General features: G+C 42.9%; 1 protein-coding gene across 1 annotated transcript in view; it reads left to right on the forward strand.

Annotated features, from left to right (window-relative positions):
• Positions 1 to 21,774, forward strand: part of CRYBG1 (crystallin beta-gamma domain containing 1) — a 187,263-nt gene that overhangs the window by 99,796 nt on the left and 65,693 nt on the right. The window lies entirely within an intron of this gene.

Below are 21,774 nucleotides of genomic sequence, written 5' to 3' on the forward strand. Positions count from 1 at the left end.
TTTTGGATTGTTCTCTTTATCATTATGTAATGTCCCTCTTTGTCTCTTCCTAGCCTTAGTTTTAAAGTCTATTTTGTCATAAGTATTGCTACCCCAACTTTTTTTCCCTTTCCATTTGTGTAGAATATCTTTTTCCATCCTTTTACTTTTAGTCTGTGTATATCTTTTGTTCTGAGATGGGTCTCTTGAAGACAACATATATATGGGTTTTGTTTTCTTATCCATTCAGCTACCATATTTTTTTTATTAAAGCATTTAAAACATTTACTTTTAAAGTGGTTATTGAAAAATACATATATTTATTGCTATTTTATTTTTAACTATTTTCCTCAGTCATTGTCTCCTTCTCCTCCCCCTCCCCTCCCCCTCCTCCTTCTTCTTCTTCTGTTTCGTCTTCTTCTTCTTCTTCTTCTTCTTCTTCTTCTTCTTCTTCTTCTTCTTCTTCTTCTTCTCCTTCTTCTTCTTCTCCTTCTTCTTCTTCTTCTTCTTCTTCTTCTTCTTCTTCTTCTTCTTCTTCTTCTTCTTCTTCTTCTTCTTCCCTCCTCCTCCTCCTCCTCCTTCTCATTTTTCTTCTTCAGCAAACCCTTTAGTATTTGTTGCATTATTGGTTTGGTGATAACAAACTCCTTTAGCTTTTTCTTGTCTAGGAAGCTCTTTATTTTTCCTTCAGTTTTAAATGATAGACTTGCTAGGTAAAGTAGCCTTGCTTGTAGGTCCTTGATTTTCATCACTTTGAATATTTCATGTCAATCCCTTCTGGCCTGAACAGTTTCTGTTGAGAAAGCAAATGATCATCTAATTAGAGCTCCCTTGTAGGTAACTAACTGATTTTCTCTTGTTGTCTTTAAGATTCTTTCCTTGTCTTTAGGCTTTGTGATTTTAATTATGATGTGTTTTGGTGTGGACCTCTTTGAGTCCATCTTGTTTGAGACTCTGCACTTTGTGGACTTGTGTGTCTTTTTTTTTTTCACCAGACTGGGGACATTTTCAGTCACTATCTCTTTGAAAAGGTTCTGGATCTCTTGCCTCTCTCTTCTCCTTTTGGTATCCCTATGATGCAAATGTTGTAATACTTTATGTTGTCCCAAAGGTCCTTTAAACTATCATTAAATTTTTTTTTTTTTTGCTGCTCTAATTGGGTATTTTTTCTACCTTATCTTCCAAATCACTGATTTTATTCTCTGCTTCATCTAACCAACTGTTTATTCCTTCCAGTCTATTATTTATTTCAGATATTCCCTTATTTTTATGACTGGTCCTTTTTTATTGTTCTTATATCTTTTTTCATACTGTTGAGCATCCTTATAATCATTACTTTGAACTCCATATCTGATCAATTGCTTGCCTCCATTTTATTTAGCTCCTCTTCTGGAGAATTCTCTTGTTCTTTCATTTCTCCTGTTTCTTTGTCTTCCCATTTTGGCTGCCTCGTAGTGTTTGTTTCTATGTATTAGGTAGGTCTGCAAAAACTCTGGTGAAGACCTATGTCAGACGTCGCCTGTCACTGGCCCTGGGCAACCTGTTTGGAGCTCTCAGCAATCCACAGCTTGTGGCTCCCTCTGTTGGGTGTTTTTATGTGCAGAAATAATGGGGCTGGTTTTTTACCAGCACCAGCACCTGGAGGAGAGTCAGCTGAAGTATCAAAGCTCCTAGGGATCCACCTCCACTTGCAGGCTAAATCACTGAAAGAGCCTCCAGGTGTACTCCTCAGCAGGGCTTAAGCTCAACAGGGTGGGGCAAGGATTCCTGTGGGTGGAGCTATTGCTTTCCCCCAGGCTGATGTCACATTGTGGGGAGTAACTGCCTGAGAAAGATGACTACTGCGGGATGGACAACGACTGAGCAGAGAGATCCTAGTGGCTGACCCTTCAGCTCTCTCCCCTGATCCACTAACCCCTGACTCTCCTCATGAGGTTCTCATTCACTCTATCTTCCCTCTGCCAGAGCCCAGGGTAAGTGGTTACAAATGAGGTTTTGTGCATTGTCCCTTTAAGAGGGTGTCTATGTCTCTAGCCATCTCTCCCTGTTGGACAGAAACCCTGATGCTTTTCACAGCCACATGTTATATGAGCATATTTCCTAGGTTTGGTATTCCAGGTTAGGAGCCTGGCTCGGGGTTTAGACCTCATACTTCATTGTGGAAACCCCCTAGCCACTGAAATATCCCTCCAGCCACTGAAATATCCCTCCAGAACTTAAGCTGCTACCTGTGGGAGCCCAGCCCACCCTCTCGTGCCTCCACACTTCCTTACCAGTCTCAATGTGGTGATGTGGTTTCTTCCATAAGTCCTTGGTTATAAGGTTTCTCTCCAGCTAGTTATTTAGGATGATTTTTCTATAATTTAGTTGTAATTCCAGTTTGGTCCTGGGAAGAGGTTAGTGTAGCTTCCACCTACTCTGCTGCCATCTTGGATCTTTGCCAATGTTTTTTTAATATAAAACCATCTTGCTAGTAAAATGTTGATGTGTTACCAGGACTAGTTATAGTGTGTAGTAACTTGAAAATGTTTATAATTGTACTATATGTTTTTTCTTTTATGTGTTTTTATATTTAAAAAGATGAAACTCCTTTTAACAATTTAACTGATTTTTTCAAGTCATAAAGGTTTTACTTTTTATTTGTTATTTTGAATGAAGCTAAAAATTCTGATTGAATTTATTTAAGAAGTAAAAAAAAATGTAGATTCGGTAAGTCCCTAGTCCTGGGCAAGAGTGACCCCATTTAAAAAGGACCTCTCCTTTGTCCCTGTGAGGCGGGTTCTGCTCCCAGGGTGGGTATTCCCAAGCTTGTGAGGTGGCAGGGAGTGTGTTCCGAATTGAATGTGCAAGCCTAGAACTCTGCTTGCAGACATGGGAAGCCACTTGTAGTGCCGAAAGGAGATGCGGAGGGAAGAGAAAGAGGCAAATCTGAGGTCGTTTTGAGGTATATTTTTCAAGTCAAGAAATGAAAATGTGCTTTAATAGTTTATCAGCTTGATTTATATCTTTGAAATATTTAAATATATGATATGTGAGACTCCATTAATATTCTTGTTCTTATATTTTTGTTCCCCTTTAACCACCAATGTTGTGGCAGACGAGTCAATTTTTAAAACAAAAACAAAAAAGGATTGAGTTTATCTGTTCTTATTTTCTTAGTTATCTTAAACTATTAATAAACACTTTAACAGGTTATCTTTGAATTTAACCATGAATTATAGGTAAAAGGCTCTACCTAAAGATACTTTTCATAGCTTTTAGATTCTTAGAATAAAATCACCCCAAATATTTTAACTGCTAACTCTTCAAGAAAAATATTGGCAAAAGGGGAAGATAATGGAAAGGCAATTAAATAATTAGCTAGTGATACTTACCTAGTTCTTTTATGTGTTTAAGGCACGTGGGAAATATTTTTAGTGTAAAAAATGTTCCTTGCTCTAAAGGAACTTATGAAAAGGCAAGAGAAATGTACATGGAAAATTAAAATGAAACAGCACAGCAAATATGAAATCAGTGTACTATAGGTACGAGAAGGCAAATGTGCTTGAAGGATGTATATAAACAGACTTGCAGTCTGTTTAGGGCTTCGAAACTTTGGGCTTTATCCTGGAGTAGATGGGTAGTTGCTGAAGGTTCCTGAGATGCAGATAATAGGACAAAGTCTGTGATTTGGAAGGAACAAAGGTTAAGCCCAGGGGTTCTGGCAGAAGGAACCAAGAGCAGGCAGACTGCAGAGGTCTTGAGCTCGTGGACCAGACTGGAGGCTGAGGAGCTAATATTTTGAAAAGGGACATGTTTTCTCTTTCATAAAGCTTATATTTTCTATGGTTTTCAAAGACATCATCAATTTCCATGGAGAAGAAATGATTGGTGATGAAATAGAATAGAATGCTAGGAAATAAGTATCCATGTGAGTAGGATGAAAAGTAATAACCTTTTTCACTTGCCACGTTCCTATTTCATCTCCTGCTAGCATTTTATGATGTTTACCTGTCTGCTTCTCTAAATGAAGAAATGGTAAACACCACCTAACTCGTATTTCAAGTAGATCAGGTATATTTCCAAAATTCAACGGGTGGAATATAATGATATTAAACTTGTCTGTACAGAGCATAGGGAAGTGTCTTTAGCCCCAGGCAATGAAAACATGTTACTCTTTCATATAAAACGTCACGTGGGGCAGGGCAGGCAGCACGGTAAAGTGAAGAAGGGCATTGGGACCTGGGAGTCTGTGAGCTGGTTCTCATGACAGTCCTTCCACTGCATGGCTCTAGGACCCGGGACAACTCACGTGTCCTCGGACAGCCTCATTTACGGAGCTTAAATTCTATAAACTCCAAGGCCCCTTTCAGCTCCAACATTCTGCAATTATGTGGGTTGGATCTAACACCAAAAGAGCATTTCATAAAATGGGTTTCAAATACACTTTGAGTCAGACTCCCTGGTTGAGTTTCCTGCTGGCTATGACAGAACTGAATGACGTGGCTATGGATTTATCTATGATTAATATTCGTGGGAAACTTAAGGAGGGGATTTTTAAAAATGCTGATCATGAATTAAGATTATGAGATCATTCAGTATATGAAATTACATTTTCCCAGATCCTTAAATCACCATTAAAAATGAATTAGCTTATAGATGGGATTTAATAGATTACATTCCTTCTGTGAATTTTTTTAGGGAACTGTCCACAAGAGACTTGAGGCGAGGCCAATTTCCTATGTAAAACAACAAGCACTTTTGAAAACATTGAGACATAGTGTGGTGATTGATTAAAAACGTGCATTCTGGAGTCACATCATTTTAGGTTCAAATCCAAGCTCTGCCGCTTGATAGCTGTATGAAGTGGGCTAAACATTTCTGTGCTTCAGTTAACTCATCTGCCTCATCAGGTTATAGGGATGAAGGGAGTTGATTACATATTAAGCACTCAGAACCCCCACAAGTACATTAGTGAAATTTACTATATTTGATAAAGTAGTAATATTATCCGACAAGACAACACCCTGGCATGTAGAGCTGGAGGTACAATAATGTGGACAACACATCTTCTTCTTCAGCTCAGCCACTTTTGAAATGTGTTTTGGAATTTCTCCAAAAGCCGAAAAAAATGGCATCGCTCTGATCATTGTTTCATCGTGCTTGTATCTTACTAAACACAATTATGTTTTGTCTGCACGGGGCACATGCTTTCCTTCAAGGAGGAATGTGCTAAGTGAACTGAAGTCCAGGAAGAAAAGGGTTCAGAGGCAGAAGTGAATGAAGAGAGTGGATCTTAGTCTCGCTCTGTGTTTTCAGTAGACAGTGAATATTCATTGAGATGGTGTTTATGAGGGGCAGTCTGCTGTAGTTCAAGGAACTAAAATGTCAAGTTCAGCTGAAGCAGTGAGTCATGGTTTCCAAGTTAGCCTATGGAGGCTACTTTATTTTAGATAAAAAATTGAGGTTGGTCTTCAACTAATAGTAACTGAATTACCTCAGAGTGTCTCAAATTAAGCTTCATTTGAGTTTTAGAAAACTCCTAGCAAAGCATCTCACTCTCAGACATCCCCGAAGATCAGAGGGATGACCCAATAACCAGCAAAGTGAAAAGACAGGGAGGGATGTGGCCATCGGGTCTTTTGTCACCCCCACTCTCCTTTCAGACTCTTGCCCTTCTGGCCCATGTTTTTCTGCCAGGGTCTTTCTGATGTCTCTCTGTTCCTCAGCTGAGAAAGATCCATTTTTTATGGGGCTCATCAGAAGCAGGCATGAAAGTATTGGATCTCAAGCCATGAAAAGGCTCTTTCATTTTCTCTTCATTTGATCCAGAGTGGGGCAGGGGACCCTTTGAAAGGGGTGTACCTCGGCCCCAGTTCCCTCCCCTTAGGGCAAGGGAAACTCTGCAGCATTGTCATCTGTCCCTACACAAAGGGGGAGGGCCCCGCTGTTCTCTCTGGCTGGGAGCCCAGCAGCAGCACCCGGGCCAGGACTGTGCCCTGAACGGGGAGGTAGCTGTCTGCCATGTGAGACACCCTGTGGAAGTACATCAGTGGTCCCCACTTCTCCCTGAGGTTGACAAGATCCCAGACCACCCCCTCACATGCTGCCATCTGGGTTAGGCACGTGCACCATGAAAGAGCACCCCAATAATGAGGGCACACAAAAATGAGGAAGAAAATAATGAGTGCGTATGTATGCATTGTCTTGGATGTCAAGAAAATTAGATCTATCTTATCTCTTCTTCTACACCTTAATTCCAGTTATTTGTAACCCAGTAAAGCCAGTTCAGCTGAAGTTTTGGCTGAGACCAGTGACAATCTATAAACTGGGTCACACACTGAATTCTAAAATCTTGTGCTGAAAGTAATTGGCATGTGGGGCAAGGCCGGAAGGTTTGGGCTGTGCTTCTCCTGCATCTGCTAAGGGCAGATGCTGTTTGGCAGAGCACAAACCAAGGGAAAGTGTCCCCATGGCAAATGTATTTTCTGCCCAAACATACCATTTCTACAGAACACATGTACGTTCCACATGCCTCCTACTTTGAATACCGACAACAGCTTTACTTTGGAATCATGCCTTTCCCAGCTTATTGTTAAGAGAGGCTTTTTCTAATCAGCAGGCACCTCAAATTAGACATAAACACAAGCCAAAAGAAACCTTGCCTAGATAAGATTGATGCTCAATAAACGTTTGAATGAATGAATGAACACAACTCTCGTGGGCCTTCACATCAAGAGCATATACTTTAATCAAATATCATTTCCACCAATTGAACATGCATATCCTTCATGATGTCTTACACATAGTCTATGATTTCACATTCATTCTCTTCCTCTCATTTTCAAAGAGCAAGGGGGCAGCATATGAGGGGCCGTAACATGTACAGACACTTTCCCTATAATCTAGAAGGTATTTCTATTATTGTTTGTGCATTCCTCGTGCCCAGCTCATCCCCTCACGTTGACACCCCCACCCAGGCTGACTTTCTGTATTGAGGGTGGTTCCTTACATGAGTGGCATTACTTGGAATGGGTGGAATTCAACATGTGAAACAGAAATCAGCCTTATTGTTTGCCATCGCTCTCCCTTCACACACGTGCTATGGACTATTTATTTTCCATCCCCTGGATTTATCACAAACTCTTAGAAAGTAGAAAGCTTTACTTCAGGGAGTAAAATGTCTAGTTGAATGCAGTAATTAAAACTCTAAATTTCATTCCAGTGAACATGTCTGCACTTGCCCGGGCTGTGTGGGTTTAGGTGGGCAGCCTGCCATGAGGAAGGGGTACAGTCAGCCTCTGTTCTGTTCCTCCCTGCTCTGTTCCTCCCTGCTCCATGGTTTTGCTCTTCGGCCCTTCAGTCCCAGCTCATGCAACTCATTTGTTGTGGGTTAGGCCCAGAAGGAGCGGAGAATGGGGGGGCATGTGTTTGGTTGAAGGTGTTTCCTGTAGTAAGTGGATATTATAGCTGCTTCTCTGCAGGGGCTTTTGTGGTTTTCTCTAGGGCTCCTGGGTTGGACAAAAATCTCCTTGTAATTTCCAGGATGGCCAGTGCCTTTGGCTGACTGTTCATAACTTTACCCTCAGCCCTTAGGCATTGAGTTCACCCACACCCACTACCCTATTAGAGTCCCATTGTCCCTGTTCTGCCTCCTTCTCAGCCAGGGTCTTTTAAGACTGCTCCAGGCTGGCTCTCTCCAGCTGGGTCCACGTCTGTTTCATGGTTTTCTCTCCCATGCTCTGGCCTTCACCATCACTTGAAGTACCAATACCTTCCTCTGTCTCTTTGCCTTAGTCCAGTAATCTCAGTCCTTGCCTTTAGATGTCTCAAGCATGAGTCAGAAACATGTCTTCTATGTCACCCAACCTCCTAGGGACACACATGAAGCTCTCCATTTGTCCCCCTAAATAAATGCCCCTCACTAAGCATGAGAAAGGGGAAGACCCTGTGCTCTTTCTTCCATGGGGGAAGTGAGAGTGGGGAAGAAAAATTCCACTTCCAGCTGCTTTCTCCAAATGATACCTCTTTCACAGCCTTTTCACTTCAGAGTTTCTTACCCTGGCCTTGAGACCCTGCCCAGGAAGTCCTTGCATACGTGGCCTGGCACCTCCCTTCGGAATGTGTGGGGATTTGGTGCCTATGGATTTGCTCTCAGATGTCCAGGCATGGCTGAAGCTGAGCAGAAAGCATTCCATTTTAACATCTTATCACATATGTGTATATAGAGATACTTTTATAATTCCTGCTCATTACCTTCTACTGTGTTGATTAGGAGAAACTATAGAAAACAATAATAGCACATTCTTACATAGCATAGCATTTACTACATGCCGGGCACTGTTCTCATTGTCATTGTTTAGTCCTTAAAAACATTTTTTTAGAAGTATTCACATTTTTATTGAAAGGCATGACATAGGTGTGGTCAGTGTTATTTTCATTTGCAAATGGAAGACTTGAGAAGTATGAAGACCTGCATTTGACTTTTTATAAACATTATCTGCCATCGAGTGACATATGCAGGCTTCTGCAGGTCTGGAATTCTCTGCCCACTGCATAGGGGTATGCAGTGGAAATCCCAGTTGATGATAACATTTTTTAAAAAACAATCAGCACAGTCAAGTTCCTTAGCCTTAAGGACTTCTGGATTTTGGATTTTATCTTTGGAGGAGGTTAGAATCCTCCCAAGGGCTGAGCTCTCGAATATTCTTCCAGGCATTGAAAGTGGAATCCTTTATTTTCACATACTCTGATTCCAATGATAATTTATTCTTTGCAGCTTTTCCCCAATTTAGGGTTAGTTAGATTACCAGCTTACTATAAAGGGATGTAAGTCAGGAACAGCCAGATGGAAGTGATGCGCAGGGCAAGGTTTGGGGAAGAGCATGAAGCTTCCACGCTTTCTTCTCTCTCCCTGGCCCTCCACATGTTTACCAACCCAGAAGCTCTGTTTAATCCTTATCAAACCCTATGAGGCAGATATAATTATTATTATCTTTCCATGTGAGAACACTGAAGAATAAGGGTCTCTCACCTTGCCCAAGGTTCCTCACTAGTAAGTGTCAGAGGTGGGATTTGAACTGGTATAGCAAAGCTCACATGTGCTCCTGACCACGGCATATGTTGCCTCACAGGCTATGGTAGGGGGAAGGGCATCCTCTCAGGAGTCAGGCAAACCTGGAATGACTTCTAGCCAGCTCTGCCTGCCATGTGACTGCGGCAAAGTTACACTTAGCACTAGTCCCTGGAAAATGAGGAAAATGCATTTGGGCTTTTATATTCATGTGGTGTGCATCTGGTGGCATTTGGCCCTGTCTGTTCCTTCTCTACACTACTCCCTCCACAATGCTCACCAGAGACAGAGTCTATTTACTTCCAGAACTCCAGATCCTGTAAAATCTGTCCAGCATGAAGACATTAAGCCCTGCTCTAGCTTAGCAAGCAAACTGAGGCAGCATTTCTGCTCTATTCAATGGGTGGTCCTCTCTTTAAAGGAGGCAGGGACGGTCTGCAAAGATATTTCTGTATTCCTGATCAAATGCAGGCCTTCGCTGAAGTTTCTCAGTTGTACCTTCTGTTTCAAAGCAGTCCTGATGCATTTGCATGAGCAGCAGTCTAGGGGAAGCGTTCCGCAGGCTATGAGTACTTCTGCCGCAGCCTGGCTGCAAGCAGGACTGTATCCAAAGACTCCATGTGGGACCTGGGACCCAGGCATAGGGGTTACTGTGGTGCATTAAGTGGAGATAAACCTACGTTTGCACCCTTCATCATCCTTACCACATAAAAGTGGCACCGTGAATTATATGTCACTTAGTAACTTCATGAGAAAGGTTAATTTAGTCTTGCTGAGCCTCACTTTTCTAATTTCTAAAATGGGACAATAATATTTACCTCTTAGGGTGGTCATAGGGATCAAATATAATCAGGACTTCTTAGAAATTAAGACAGGCCCATATCATTTTCATTTTAGAAAGTTCTAATATATTAGAACAACAAAAAAGAACAAATGCCAAAAACAGAGTTGTAAAAATAATGGTATGTTCTAAATGTTTACTTTTTTTAAAAAAGATTTTATTTATTTATTTTTAGAGAGGGAAGGGAAGGAGAAAGAGAGAGAGAGAAACATCAATGTGCGGTTGCTGGGGGCCATGGCCTGCAACCCAGGCATGTGCCCTGACTGGGAATCGAACCTGCGACACTTTGGTTCGCAACCCGAGCTCAATCCACTGAGCTACGCCAGCCAGGGCTAAAATGTTTACTTTTAATAAACTAATGTTCTTAGCCCACACAAATATACTGCAATATGATTCTGTAATTTGTAACATAAGGACTTATACTAAGTAAGGATTTATCGTCTAGTTTATATTTCATGAGGTGTAGTTTTATATGGTACGAAGATTCCTGCTATTGTTTCAAGTATACCAGAGTCTTGAATGTCATTTAGAAACACCATGCAAGTCTGCACCTGAGGCCCTTCAAGGATGTGAGGCCTGTGCTGAATGCGTCCCTCCTCTCCCCCAGGGTGGAGCCCTCAGGCTCTGCTGAAGCTCCCAGTTCACAGGAGGCACTCAGGGGCCTTAACTCCCATCTGCCCTTATTTCCATTTCCCTTTCTGCAAAGGCCACTAAAACAACCGTGAAAAAACTCACAGGGTGCCTTAATATATTTGATCTCAGCATTGTCCCAGGGCCCCATAACTCTTTTTCTTGTATTTTCAGATTTTTTATTACTTTCATTAACTTCCTTAGGCTGGTACCATAAGGAGAGTAGAAAGAGTCTCACTTCATTACTGTTCATCATCCATTTTTAAACATTGAGAAATTATTCACAAATGATAAAATATACTCTTTTAAATTAGACAGTGGCTCAGTAGCTTTTAGTACATTCCCAAGGTCATACTGCCATCACCACCATCCAGTTCCAGAACGTTCCCATTATTGCTAAAAGAAACCCCACAGGCCCTCCTCATCCTCTCTCTTTCCCAGTCCAGGAGACCAGGAACCTACTTTCTGTCTCAGTAGATTTGCCCATTCTGGGCATATGATATAAATAGAAGCATACAGTATGTGGTCTTTTGTGTCTGGCTTCTTTCATTTTGCATAATGTTTTCAAGGTTCTTCCATGAGGTAGCGTGTATCAGTGCTTCATTCCTTTCTATTGCCAAAAAACATTCCTTTGTTCCCTGGTATGGACATCCTGCATTTAGTTTATCCACTCATCAGTCAGTCAGCAGTGGGCTGTTTCCACTTTTGGGTTATTATGAATAATGCTGCCATGAACATTCGTGTGCAAGCTTTGGTGTGGACACATGTTTTCAATTCTCTTGGACATATACCTAAGAGTGAAAATGCTGAGTCACATGGTAACTCTATGTTTAACATTTTGAGAAACTAGCACACTGTTTTGCAAAGTGTCTACACTTGTTGCAATCCCACCAGCCACGTTTAAGTGTCCTAACTTATCCGTGTCCTGGCCAACACTGCTGCCACCGTTTTGGGGAGTCCTCCCAGTGGGTGTGGAGTATGCTGTGTCTTGTGGCTTTGGTTTGCATTTCCCTAAAGACTAATGATGTTGAATATGTTTGTGTGCTTGCTGGCCATTCGTATATCTTTTTGGGAGAAATAAGTCCTTTGCCCATTTTTATGTTGGGTTATTTGTAATTTTATTGTTGAATTATTAGAGTTCTGGATACCAGGCCCCTACCGGATGCATAATTTGCAAATATTTTCTCCCAATCTATGGGTTGTCTTTTCACTTTCCTGATAGTGTTTTCAGAGGCACAAAAGCTTTTACTTTTGATAAAGTCCAACTTACCTATTTTTTGGTTGCTTGTACTTTACATGTTATAAGAAACCATTGCCAAATTCAAAGTTGCCAAGATTTACACATATGTTTTCTCCTAAGAATTTTATAGTTTTTGCTCTTATATTTCATTTTTAGTTATACTTTGTGTGTAGAGTGAGGTAGGGAATCATCGCTCTTTTTCTTTTTTACTGCTAGAAAATCTGTACTCTCAGTGTTGTGATGTTGGGAAGATCTCATTGCAGAACCGATTGCCATGTCTTAAGGGGCGTGTAAAGCCGAACTAGGACTGCTCCCTGCTGCCTGCAGCTGTCAAGAAGATTCGGGCATTAAAAGATATGCAGCTGCTGCAATGGAGGTGAAAGTTTAGCCTAGATGAAAGAACTCTGTTCCTTTGACAAACTAAGTGTATGAAGAGAATAATTACAAAACATTTCCAGCTGGTAATTGTACTCAGCAGCCAGCAGAATGAAATCGTGACTCATAGGTCTGCAGGACTCCGTCCTGGTCTTGCAGGTGATGAGGCCTCCAACTCCTCCTTTGCCTGATGTCATCTGCATCTCCTTCGACACAGCAAGAGGCAGAGGCTCAGCTTACTGATGCCCTACAAGGTCCTTTGTCTTTTCTGCTGGAGACCCTCCATTTGGCCTTCTGGGTCACTCTCCCACCCTTCTCCACCCTGCTGTGTCTTGCTTTGGCCTTCTGGCTTTCCGATGGGTCAGTCGAAGGGTGTCCTAGAAGGAAATCGGAGGGAGGGAGGTGCAGTGGGCACTGATTCTCTGGGGTCCCTCGCTGCGAGGCTGCTGTGGGCTGGCGGTGCCGCTCAGCTCCTATCCGTGTCCTCTCAGCCCCGTGTCCCTGCATCTGCCAGTCCTGGTACTGCTCCCCTCCTTGCCCTTCACATCTATTTCTGCCCTGGAGTAGGGCACTACTTTCAGGGGTTCTCTGTGTCCTACACACATCAGACGCTAATCAAATCACCCCACTCTTCCTGTACTTTTTCACAGGACCTGCCTGACACGCCTTCTCCCCCAGTCAGGCACTTGCGTACAGGACAGGCCAGACTTTGAGCCTTTCACTTCAGAATGAATCTGTGAAATGCATTCATTCATTCATTCATTCAGCTAATGTCACTGCAGTTCGTATAAGTGTGAGGTGCCTAGTATGAGCCAGCTCTTCTAGGCTCTGGGTTTTTAGAGTGAAATAGACTGCTGAAGTCCCTGATCTGGAAGAGCTTATGTTCTAACAGGGAGACCGACATCAAGTCAAATAGATATATGTCATGTTGTTGGCCAGTGATAGGTGCTGGGGCGGGTGGGGAGAAACAGTGCCAGCAGAGGGAGCGGAAATGGGGCAGGCTTGCTATTTTAGGTGGGATGTGCAGTCCCAGAAAGCCTCTCTGAGGAGGCTTGAATTAACTGAAGGGGTCTCATGTGGCTGTCTGGGGGAAGGATGCTGCAGAAGAAAGAGCAGCATGCACGGAGGCCCTGGGCAGGTGGTAAAGACCACGGGCAGGGAGGAAGGGAATGAGGCTGAGACCAGCAGAGAGGCAGGCCGGGGCCAGCTCACGCAGGGGCTGGGGGCCATGGTAAGAGCTTTGAATTTCTTTCTCAATGTAATGGAAGCCATGGGAGGATTTTAAGCAAGGGGAAAATGTGGTCTGATTTATAGTTTTAAAAGGCTCACAATTCAGTATGGCCAGTGCAAAAGGGTCCCTAGGTAGCACCATCAAATAACAAAAATAACACAGTTTAGTAACCAGTTTGAAGTCCTTTATTAAAGGAAAACAGTTCACAGATTGGAGGAGTACAAGCCTCAACATCAGTGGAGCACTCTTCCCCGGGGACTCTGGGCTCCAGTGAGTTCTCCAGAGTGTTGGAAGAGGCACTGTGGAAGGGAGGCAGGATTGGCTAGGAGGCTGGGGATTTCCTGATAAGCCTGGCAGGTCCTGTTTTCTAGAGGAAGGTAAGCCAGCTGCAGCTGAGTTGGAAGATTGTGATTGGTGTATGTTAGGTTTCCCGGACAGGTTTCCCATAAGAGCAGGCTGACACAGGTTCTGATCTGTGGCATGGGTAGGGCCCCTGGGGCAGCCTCTACTTTGTGGGACCCAATATACAAACTAGCTTTATCAGTAACTAGCCTTGCCTTTTCCTGTGTGGCCTCAGCCATGTCCCCTAACATGTCCTAGAAGGCCGAGTCACTTCACAGTGAATGTGATGTGGTATCCATGGCATAGGAATGGACTGAGAGAGCAGCCCTCAAGAGGTGGCTGGGTGCCCTAAGAAACAGCAGAATTACATTGGCAGTGGAGGTGGGGACAACAAAGAAGACCAATAGGAGAACGATGAGCAAGAAGGTTGTGACACAGGAAACAGAGGAGGCTCTGAGAAGCAGAGTGGTTCATGGCAGAGCAGGGGAGTGGAAGCTGACACACAGGCGGGTATTCAGGAATGTGTGATTTGGAGTCCAGCAGCCCCGGGTTTGAATCTGGACACTGATGCTTTATTCCATGACTTGAACAAGTTACCTTCGTTCTCCTGAGGAACTGGCTTCCTCATTTAAACAGAGGGATAATAACAAGTACCTGTTTAGATTCAATGTGATTAGGTGTATAAAGTGCTTACTTAGCAAAATGTATGGTACATAGTTAACCGTTATGGTTGAAACTTATAAAAATATAATGGAAATATCTGCTATCCCCAAGATTTCCAGCTGTGTGAGGGCTTCTGTCCTTTAACATGCAAATAAAAAGAGGAAAGGTTCATTCCATGTTCCAGGGAAATCCAAAATTGCCCCTCCCCCATCCTTCTCCTGGTGGCCACGCCCTCTCTCGCCTCTCCTCCCTTCCTCTGGCCGCAAGTCAGCAGGTCCCTGGAATCCAGTCCCTCCTTCCTGGTTTCCCCAAAGCACTACTACCTCAGGCAGTTGTGTAGTAACTTGGTTTTAGTTCAGAGCTCTATCCACTAAAAATCACAGGAGATTTTGAAATTATGATCTTCTTTTTACCACGGTCAGGGGCCCAGGCATGGCACGGCTCTCCTGAGCGGAGCAGAGCGGTAGAGATGTATGGGTTGTGCCGCTGTGTGTCACCCCTCCACTGCCTGCAGAAATGGGCGCAGTTAGTGCCCTGTTGCAAAGAGTGGAAATTTCCTTTCTGTCGGTAAATAAGGCACCTGGGATATCGTAGGAAAAAAGAAACCCTAGTGTTTACTGAACAGCAAACAGGAAGCAGGGGAGATAGTACCAACATCTGAACAGCTGGGAGAAAGCAAAGGATCTCCCCTCCTCCTCTTCGGTACCAAGAAGGCAGTCACCCTTTTAGTCCAGAAGGAGCGCCCAACGCTTGCTACCTTAGCTAACACACAGACCTGCTTCTCCTGAGCCTTTCCACGGCTGCCCGTTGACCACCACGTGGAGTCTCAGCCACCCCCGTGGAAGCATGTGGCTCAGCCAGTGCTGCCCTGGCACCTCGTTGGAGACACAGCACTTCATCTCCGCTCTGCTCATGCGCTTCCTTTTGCCTGGAATATTGATACTTCCCATTTTTACCTGGCAAAATGATGCAAATCTTAGCTTGTGCCACCCCTTTCACAAAGCCTTCCCTGATTGTTCTCTTCCTTCACGTTCTTAAGAATTCCTTCGACTAATAAGGATACATGCTGCTTTATTTTGTCCTCACTTAGGTGCCTATATTATGGTCCCCAGTAGATGAAAGGCCCTCAAATAGATGCATTAATCCTTATACTTTTAAAACATCTATGGCAAAGTCCTCAGTGCTTAGAAAGTGGCCAATAGTCACTGAATATTAAACTACTTTTCTGTTGCTGAGCACAACAAATTATTACAATTTGAGCAGCTGAAAGGAGAACATACATCTATCATGAGTTTCCATGGGTCAGGAGTCTGAACAACGCTTAGCTGGGTCCTCTGCTCGGGGTCTCACAGTCCACAGTGAAGTACTGACTGGGGCTGCACTTTTATCTGAGGCTTGGCCCTCTTCCAAGTTCATGTGCTTTTTGGCAGAATCCACTTCCTTGCAGCCACAGAACTCGTGGCAACTTGCTCCTGTGAGGCCATCAGGAGAGACTCTTTGATGCTTCAAGTCTCTGACCTCTAGACCTCTTTTAAAGGGCTCACCTGATTGGGTCAGGCCTACCTGACAAAGGATAATCTCCGTTTTGAGTAACTCAAAGTCAGCCCATTATGGACCTTAATTACATCTGCAAAAATCCCTTCAGTTTTGCCTTGTAATGGACCTAGCTGTGGGAGGGCCATCCTTCATGTTAACAGGCCCTGCCCCCATGCAGGGAGGGGATGCACAGGGCAGGTAGGTACCCCAGGGGAAAGGGATTTGAGAGCCACCTAAGAATTCTTCCTACCATAAAGATATTTGGGACAATAGTCTTAATAGAATGTTTTTTATTTGATTGTCTTACAAGACCTAAAATTGCGTCAAAATAGTAAGAAAAACTTCAAATTAATTTCTATTTTAAATGTAAAGTCTTTAAATAATGTCTATGAAAGAAGATATAATCTCTCCATCATTTTTGGGGTGGTAGATGGAAAATGAAAACAATAATTGTTGCAAATCATTTTAGTTTATTGCGGTCTGTTGTTTAGAGTTAGTTTTAGGCCATTTTATTCTGTCTAGAAGCAGGAACAGAAAATATTCCTGTGTAGGTGACAGGGTTGAGTTTGTTAGTTAACAGACGGGGAAACAGGCTAAATGTCTGTCTGAAGAGCACGCAGCCTGCGGAGCAGGCGAAGCACTGTGGGAGGGTTTTTGTCTCCTGTGGAGAGGCTAGAGCCTCCAGTAGGGCAAGGAAAGTCCACGGAAAGGAGTCCTCAGTCTAAGGAGCTCATATTATAATTGTTGCTTGCCTCTCAGAAGTCTACCCAGCTTTTTGTGCAAATATAGGGCAGGGGAAAAGTAGATTTACAGCTTTTCATATGAAAAATCATAGGATAATTAAAAAATAATAATACAAGAATATACTGTATTTTGCGTACTCACAACCATAAACTTACCTTTGCCCCACCCTGTCTGTCCATGAAGCTGGGGTGGTGTGAGGCTGCCTCCAAACAGCCAGCGGAAGCCCTCCTTCCCCCATTTCTCCTATAAGGGCGTGAGCTTTGGGGCAGCATCAGCCATGACCCAACCATCTTCAAGCCAGATTTGTGCCTGGGCTGCGGTTCGCTAAGGGATGAAGGACAGAAAGAATACTCTGTAGTTCGGTTTATGAGGGGAATATCTCACCAGGGGGGTTACAAAAGGAGAACGAGTCCAAACCTAAAGTAACAGTAGATGGAGTACATGACAAACAATAAAGGATGGCAATTGAAAGATGGTTCCTTTCGGAAAATTTTTAAGATTAAATACTGAATATTTGCACTGGGAAGATTTGTTGGGCCCTGTGAACACATGATCTCTACTTATTTAGATGCACTTGTCAGTGACTAGTAGCTGAGGTATGTTTGCATGAATTTTTTCCAATGTGATATGGAAGGGCAGGGCCGGCAGATGTGGGAGGAAAGTCAGGCGCTGGCAGCCAGCTTTCTCTTGTGTCGAGCCCCACCTCTCTGCTCTGCAGAGACCCAGCCATGGAGTCGGGGCAGGACTTTTTCACCCATCCCTGCCTTCCTGCTCCAGAACATAGATTCACATGGGTAGAGAAGGAATGAGTGTGAGGCGAAAGTCCTCGAAGCTGAAATGACTCCTGGGGACTTGGACTGTGGGGTAGGCAGGAGAAGGTGTGCCGATTCTCATGCCTTCCCCCCACCCTGGGAAAAGTCCTGATGCTGGTAGTGAGCAGAGCACATGACCATTTTTCAGATTGCACTTTTAAAAATGATGTATACTAATGAAACTGTGCGCCTTTTTTTTTTTCAGTGTAAAAGGCTTTTAGATATAAAAAACACAACAAAAAATACCACCCAGCTAGCAGAAAGGACTGGGCAATGCCTTCAGCTTCCCTTTGCTCCAGAAATAGTGGTATCTCAGATGCAACCAGCCCCAAGCAGTAGGGCCAGGCTCCCCTGGAGAGGAGAGGCTGAGACTGCTGGGCCTGGAATTTAGGATCTCTGGCACTCGGCTTCTTTCTTGAGCCTCCACTTGTAGGGGTTGTGGAGCCGCCACTGCCCACTGCTACTGAGACCTCGAGTGAGCCTGAAAAATACATAAAACTGGCAGCTCTTCCTCTCATCTCTGTCTGATGTTAATTTAATGAAGTCCCCACTTGTGAGAGAATTTCATTGATTTGTTTAAAAACAAAACTACAGGCTTGCTATTTTTATTTCATTTATTATGATCATCACAAAATGTAACCTTTTAAAAAATATTTTATGTTAACAAAATGATGAAATGCCCACAAGTCAGAGTAGTTAGTACTTAGGCTTACTAATGACCTTCTTACTGCACAGGCGGCCCGGCACGACCCGCCTGTGGAGAGGCTGCAGGCAAAAGGGCTGACTCCTGCCCAAAACTTGGAGAGTGCTGATGGGAGCCAACGACAGATAAATGTGTCTTTTACAGAAAATAATAGCACGTATTGCCCTATAACAGAGCCAACAATGCCAGTAATAAACTTTCACTTCTATTTTTCTCACTAAGATGTGGTGTGATATGAGACTGAGTTAGAGTTCTGATAAAATGTAGATGTAGAGCTTTGAGAATGAAAATGGGTTCTAGGTCAACTTTACGTGGTTTGTGGACATTCCCATTTGGAAACATTAACTGTCCCCTGAGTTCAGTAGGACCCAAGTCAGACTCCCCACCCACCCATGGCGGTCCCCCAGCATTCGCATAGGCCTTGAGACTACACGGTGAGGTTCTCTGGATTCAGCATTCTGAAAGTAGTGTCTGCTTCCCTCAGTCCTTTATTCCCTTCTCTATTTCCACAACTGGGGGGTCAACTTCAGGCCCCTTAGCCCTTCGCATCTGAACTGCTGACTTCAGGTTCCTGTCCAGTGGGCCCACCAGAGGCGGCCATGCTCGCCTCCCTCCACCTCTGCTTACACCGTGTCACTTCCCTGCTCAGCGACCTGTTCCCACAGTACCACACCCGGGCTTCCCGACTTGCCTTGCAAGGCCCTCCCCAAACTAGATTAGTCTTTCTTACTCAGCCTTCCACTTACTTGCTCCACTGACTGGCATCATGTCCTGTAACTCTGTCACTCCAGTGAGCCACCTGTGCCTGTTGTCCCTTTGTGGCCTTTCTTCCGGCTCTTCCCCTCACCTGGAATGCCATTCCTCCACTCTTGTCTCATTAAATCTATCTCCCAAGGCTTGTCCTTTGTCCTTCCCACAGTCTTCTGGCACACCCTCACTGGCCTTTTACTCTTTGAACTCAAAGCATTACAGGTGTCTCCTCTACACATTTTAGCAAATTACACGCCTGTCTGTATATCGGTTGTTTTATAGACAAGTCTATAAGCTTCTGGAAGTCAAACTAAACCTTATAGTCTTTATTCCTGTCATAGTGACTATGTTGTAGGTACCAGGTTGGATCAGTAGAAGAATTCTTATTTTGAGGTTATGTTGTCAAGTATATGTATAACCATAGCACTAAATGTTTTCAATATAACTGATTGCCACAGAATTGATTAATACTAGATTATAAGGTTGTATCTGCTACCAGCAGATAGCTGATATTAAGCTATCAGCTTAATAATTCTTTAGAAAGAAAAAAAACAAAGAAAGAAGAAGCCAAGTGCCAGGATACGTGCATTTTAAGTGTTAATTCAAATGCTGCCCCTTCAATAAAGCAGTGCTTTTCTGCCCAGGCTGGCCAGAAATGGTGGCGATCGTCACATGCCCCCTGCACCCTACACATACCTCTGAATAGTGACATCACCATGTACTGTCTTCGCACATCCATCCTCCTTCCTTCCCCTTTACCTCAAACTGTGAGTTCCTTGATGGCAGAGACTGTGTCTTTCAATCCCTGAATCTTCAGAAACTGACATAAATCTGGCAACCAGTTAATGCTGCTGAATGAATAAGTGAATTACAAGAGCCCTCGTGTAACCATGGGTGAGACCTTCTGCCAGTACAGTTATGCTTGGTAAATGACCATTAAGTCTTTTCATAAATGCACATTTTAATATTTTATTTTTTTAAAATTTTATTTATTTATTTCTAGAGAGAGGGGAAGGGAGGGAGGAAGAGAGGGAGAGAAACATCAATGTGTGTTTGTCTCCTGTGTGTCCCCTACTGGGGCCCAGACCCGCAACCCAGGCATGTGCCCTGACTGGGAATCGAACAGACGACTCTTTAGTTCACAGGCTAGCACTCAAACCACTGATCTGCACTAGATAGGTCCCCTTTTAATATTTTAAGTGATTATTTAAGGTAACCTTTTTTCTTACTTTAGGAGATTTTAACTCTCAATGTATCCAAATTTTATCTTTTTATATAAACAATTTCAGAGGAAATTATTGGTAAGTTTAGACCAGGAGAAAGTGGATTGTTTCTCGCCAAGCCCAGAGAACTTTGTAATATATTTTTAAAATAGGTGTAGTTATCTAGTTCTTACTACTTTTCTTAAGAATAGCTCTCTTATTCAAAAACAAAAGAAACAAATAACCTGAGTTTTAAAATGGGCAAAGGACTTGAATTGACATTTCTCCAAAGAAGAGCTACAAATACAAGCATATGAAAAGATGCTCAACCTCACGAGTTATTACAGAAATGTGAATGAAAACCACAGTGAGATACCACCTCACACCCATTAGGATGGCCAACACCAAAAAACTACAAGTAGCCAGTGCCAGTGAAGATGGGGAGGAACTGGCACCACTGAGCACTGTTGATGGAAATGTAAACCGTGCAGCCACTCTGGAAAACAGTATGAAGGTTCCCCCAAAATTTAAGGATGAAATTACTATTTGATCCAGCATCCCCACTTCTGGGATGATAGCGAAAAGAATTGAAGGCAGGATCTTAAACAGATATTTGCATACCCACGTCCACTGCAGCATTATTCATAACAGACAAGGCCTGAAAACAAGCCAAATGTTCACCAATAGATGAATGAATAAACAAGGTGTGGTACAGACACGTACAAGGGAATATTATCTAACCTGAAACAGGAGGAAACCCTGTCTTATGCTACAACATGAACAAACCTTGAGACATTGAGCGTAGTGAAATGAGCTAGTCACAAAAAGACCGACGTTGTTTGTGTGGTACCTGAAGTAGTTCGACTCTCAGAGAGCGAAAGGAGACGGTGGTCCTCAGGGCCGGGAGGGCGAGGGAGGGGTTGTTGTGCGATAGGTACAGTTTCAGTTTGCAGGATTAGGAGGTTACAGCAGTGGCACAAGGCCAGCACGGTTAACATTACTGAACTGGACGCCTAAAAATGATCAAGATGGTAAATTTTGTTATATGCTTTTTACTGTAACTTAAACTAAAATTAAGATTATAAAAAAAAATAGCCCCTCACATATATACTCACTATCATCAGTAATACAAGTTTGTACATTGACATGAGCCGGTAGGAGCTGAACCTGTATTTCTAATCCTGGTTGTCATGATGGAAAACATAGGAGAGCGTTTTTTCTGATTTCCATCACCTAATAATATAGGCTTCAGTAATTAATAGGCCTACTAGCAGTGTGACTATTTTGTTGAAAAATGAAACTTGTTACCAAATACTGAATATTTTAATAAGACTTATGCAAACTAGAAACTCCCTTAACAAATGTTTTGATAATTACTAAATTATATGTATTGATGAATATAGGTGTCAAATATTTGGGTTTTAATGAAGTGAATATAATTTTTGCCTTTTTTATTATGTTGCGTGCTTACTTACATTTTTTGCAATATCACAATACATGGTATATGGCTTATGGGATATGATGTATCTTTTTAAAAAGCATAAGTATATAAAAGCTGGAATTAAAACAGACATGACAAAAAACTCAGCACTACAAAAGTTGACCTTTTTCACCAGAAAAAGAAAATTAAAACTAAAATATTCTTCTTGCTCTATTTTCTGTCTCCTATCATTG

This window comes from Phyllostomus hastatus, unplaced genomic scaffold (assembly GCF_019186645.2).
Source record: "Phyllostomus hastatus isolate PE091 unplaced genomic scaffold, TTU_PhHast_1.1 phas_contig_40, whole genome shotgun sequence".
In the NCBI taxonomy this organism is placed as follows: Eukaryota; Metazoa; Chordata; class Mammalia; order Chiroptera; family Phyllostomidae; genus Phyllostomus; species Phyllostomus hastatus.